The sequence below is a fragment of the Elephantulus edwardii genome, unplaced genomic scaffold (assembly GCF_000299155.1).
Source record: "Elephantulus edwardii isolate Elephantulus edwardi_28Jun2011 unplaced genomic scaffold, EleEdw1.0 scaffold00341, whole genome shotgun sequence".
In the NCBI taxonomy this organism is placed as follows: domain Eukaryota; kingdom Metazoa; phylum Chordata; class Mammalia; order Macroscelidea; family Macroscelididae; genus Elephantulus; species Elephantulus edwardii.
This window is the reverse complement of record NW_006400091.1, coordinates 407,487-411,731: the sequence shown is the minus strand read 5'-3', so window position 1 is coordinate 411,731 and position 4,245 is coordinate 407,487. Positions and strand designations below refer to the sequence as shown.

At 47.8% G+C, this 4,245-nt stretch overlaps 2 pseudogenes; both read right to left on the bottom strand.

Annotated features, from left to right (window-relative positions):
• Positions 1-2,668: 2,668 nt before the first annotated feature.
• LOC102877511 lies at positions 2,669-3,070 on the bottom strand (annotated as a pseudogene).
• Positions 3,071-3,140: 70 nt separating this feature from the next.
• LOC102877113 lies at positions 3,141-3,879 on the bottom strand (annotated as a pseudogene).
• Positions 3,880-4,245: the final 366 nt, after the last annotated feature.

The following is a 4,245-nucleotide window of genomic DNA, read 5'->3' as shown; positions in this document are numbered from 1 at the left end:
CGCGAGGCCGCGCGAGCCCGCGCTGCCGTGCCGCTGCTCCGCGCACGCCGCCTGTTTGGGGGCACTTTGTTTGTGTCCCACAATGCTTTGCACAGACGCCCGGGCGAGGAGGGGAAAGGGGGCGGAGCCTCTCGGGCCAGGGGCGGGGCTCTGGGGGCCGAAAAGTGGTTTCTGCGCAAGCGCAGGGCTTCTGCGTTTGAACTGGGGGTAGGCTGGCTTGGTTACCAACAAACACGTGAGTTGGGTTTTGCACGCGCATATTTATGCCCATCGTCTTCAACAATAGACACTGTACCCTTCCTCTAAATGTATTTTTAAGCCAGTTCCCCTCTTAGGCATTTAATTCAAAAGGAAAGAAACTCGTGTTTTCTTAAGCGATTTCAGGAGCAGTGAACGCCTACAATGGCGGTGTCTTGGTGAGGTGGCGCTGGCCCAGGAAGGCGAGCGCAAGCAGCCTACTGGGGTTCCGGGAGAGCCAAGAGCAACCTGTCGGAGGAGCCGCCCACGGACCTGCCCAAAACGGAGACTGGAGGCCTGATTCCTGTGGACCAGGTGCTGGATGCTTTTGGTTTGCAAACTTCTCAAACCTCAAGGTTGTAAAGAACGCGCGTCCTCGTGGCTCAGTGTGTTGTGCATTGGATTGTTAACAGAAGGGTCCTCCTAGCGCCCCTGGGGAGGATAGGCAGTAAGTATCCTCCCACAGAGGAACAAAGACTACAAGGCTTAAAATTAGGAAAGGTGTACATCAAGGCTGTAAACTTTCTCCATACCTATTTATATGCTGAGGAAATTATTTGAGAAGCTGGACTTTGAAAAGAATGTGGCATTAGAATTGGAGGCAGACTTCGTAAGAACTTTCATTATGTGATAACACAACCTTGCTTGCTCAAAATGAAGAGGATTTAAAATACCTGCTGCAGAAGATTAAAAAACTACATTCAATATAGTTTGCCTTTCAGTAGCAAGAAAACAAGGATCCTCAACACTGGACTGATAGGCAACATCATGATAGAGAAAAGATTGAAGCTGTCAATGACTTTATCCTGGTACGAGCAGTCAGGAGATCAGGAGACATACTGCACTGGGAGTCTATAGTTAGTGATCTCTCCAAATGGTTTAAGGAGCAATGATGTCAGTTTGAGGACTACGGTGCACCTGATTCGGGCTGCGTTCTTTTCAGTCACTATGCATCTGAGAGCTGGACAATGAATAATGATGTCAGAAGGAGAATCATTACCTTTGAATTATGATGTTGGAGAAGAGTACTGAATGTCCCATGGACTGCCAAAAGAACTAACAGATATGTCTTGGTCAAAGTGCAGCCAGAGTGCTACTAGGAGGCCAAGTTTATGAAGCTTCATCTGCCAGTTTGGGCAGGTTGCTAAGAGATGCTATTCCATGGAGAGGGACATCATGCTTGGAAAGATAGAGGGATAGCAAAGAAAAGAAAGATCCTTCAACAGTGACTACAGCACTGGGCTCACATGTGTTAGAGTTTGTGTGAGGATGGCACAAGTTAGTACGGAGTTCAGATCTGTTGTTCATAAGGATGCTATGAGTTATTCTTGATTTGATAGCACCTAACAACAACATTGTCCCGTGTCCAGATGTCCTCCATGGTGGTGGATGAGTAAGCTTTTGAAAGCTTTCCCTTCGAAGATCTCTGTGCAAGTTAGGCTGCCAACATCTGCCAACATCTCACATTAAGTGTTTCCCTGAGAGGTAAGCTGTTTGACACTCAGCTTTATCTTTAGAAATAATAACAGTAACATGATTTTTACTTGAAGCTGTTCTTTGCACTTCCCTATAAACTTAGACGTATATATAATTTCATTCATATACCACCTCTGATGTTACTTGTGCTGGGCAAACAACTCAAGGTTAGCCTACCTGCACAAAGTAGAACTGTGCAGACTTTTCAAGGCTGTGCCCCTCCTGGAGCAGGTCACCCACCCTGTCTGTGAGACCCTGCTGGTTTAGTTCCTCAGGCTAGTTGTTGAGAGCTAAAACTCGGGCCACCCATACACTGTTGTTATGGGCTAGCAAGTCAAGACCAAGTCAACCATCTAGCAGGTTTTCCAGAGGCGGTAAATTGCATAGGAAGAGATCGTCCTTCCAGTGAGCAGGTGATGGAGTCCAGCAACGTGGCAGCAAGACTTCTTAACCCACTAGGCCACAAGAGCCCCCTAAAGACAACTGTACAACTATACAAACATTATTCAAGCCATCATTCTTACTATTCCCATTCAGAGATGCGAAAAATCAGAAAGATATTCCTTATGCCTAGAAAGTTTTGTGCTGAACTTTAAAGAAGGGGGAGCAAACAGGCTTATGTGAGGAGGTACAAAGCTAGAGAATCAGTCTAGGACTAAAATAGACATGCACAGCCTGTCTTCCTGATAGCTTTCAGCAGGACTGCCTATAAAAGGCCCTGTTGAGGAATTTCTACATTTCTCAAGGAATTGAAGTGTCAACTCTATCACTATAAGATTGGCAATGCTAAGGCTGAACATGGCTTTCCTGGGCAGTTCTCTTGTTTCCCTTTCTTCCATTTTGTGCACGGTTGTGGTCCCAGCCTGAGTTCCTAAAAGGAAACCAGGCCTTGAGCCTGGGAATTTCTTGTTGGGGTAGGGGCACTTGTGCCTGTTACTGCCCTCCACCCCTAGGCTCACATTTCATAGAGGATCACAGGAAAATCCACATGGATGGGAGGGTATCTAGCTTCACGAAGCCTTGAGGAATTAGGTTCTTTTGTACCTGCTTCAGCTTGGCCCGCTTTTGGCCATCCTTGGTGACGAGCCAGATCTCCATCTTCGTCATCAAACATGGAGTGGTGGCTAAAGATGAAAGGGGGCAAGGTGTGACCTCGCTGCTGCAACAGCTGCTGCTTAGCTCCTGCTCCTCCAGAAGCCTCTGGGTCACAGGACCCGAGGTTTGGACCCACTGGCGCCTATGTCAGGGTCTCCGAGGGCCCCCAGGCCTCTCTGCTCTCACAGAGCACATGGAGTTGCCATGGCCTGTTTTGGCAGGTCTTGGTCGTCGTCGTCTTCTTCTTCTTCGTTTTCTTCATCCTTCCCCTCCTCCTCCTCCTCCTCTTCCTCTTCTTTGTAACAGAATTTATTGATTTTCTTTGCGTGTGTCTAGTCTGGCTTCGGAGGCCCCTCTGAGCTTTTCTGGCCTTGCTTCTGGGCTGCTGCTATAGCTTTTAAGATTCTCTTGCTTCTTCAGCTTTTGAGCCTCCTGGAAAACCTGAATGCACAGCGCCTTCTTGGCCACCCAGAGGCTGTGGGCCTTTCAGTAGTACAGAGAGGTGAAGGTGTGCTCAATTGCCAGCTCCTTGCATGTCTTCTCAAAGACATCATAGTTGGTCCTATGGAGGACTTGGAGCTTTTTCTGTCTTTGGTCAGTGCTCATGAGCAGATAGTGCTTGTGGGCTTTGTCCTTTTGATATTTCTTTATGTGTTCTTCATAACTGTGGATCTTGACAGTCAAGGCAACAATTTGAGCTTCCAGGGATCTGGTGTCCTCAGGGTTTGCCACAATCTTGTTCATCAACTGCTCCTGCTTGACTTTTAGCTTCTCCTTCTGGTTAGCCATTTCTAAAGACAAGAACCTTTTCACCACATCATCATCCTTGTCAATTCCAAGGATGTTCAGGTAGTCTTTGAGCAATGTGGAAGAGGGCAGGTCATCATCTTGGATCGGTTGGATTGTGGCTTGTTTCTGGCTGGCAAATCCATGGGCTGCCTGGAGGAGGAGACCTCGAGGTTGCCGACCCCACTGGCTTGAGGAAAGCCTGGTCTTCCCTCTCTCTGCCACCCTAAAGACTGGTGTCTGGGTCCAAATTGAACTCAGCGCCTTGCATGCAGCCGGCAGCATCCTGACTTCTGACCCCGCCTGGGCCAGTGTCCCGGCGGCTGTCCCCTTTTAGTACCAACTGGAGTACATGGATGCCATCATGTTTTCTCCAGGTCTTCTTTTTAGATTTGTTATTTAACACCTTAAATTGTTATAATTTCCTGCCCTCACCTCAGATCTGGAGTATCAGTTCAGCATCAAATGTAGGGCCACAAAGGACACAGCAGAGGTGTGAGAAAAACCGCAAAGATTCAGTATTGCGTTTCTCTGTTTTGGCTTTGAGCTGGACCTGTTTTCAAAGCCTTCTTCAACCTCCCACTTTTTCCTCCTAAACTAAAAGAAACAGCCTTGTGCTACTAGAACACAAAGTGCCTTTTTCCCTGACAC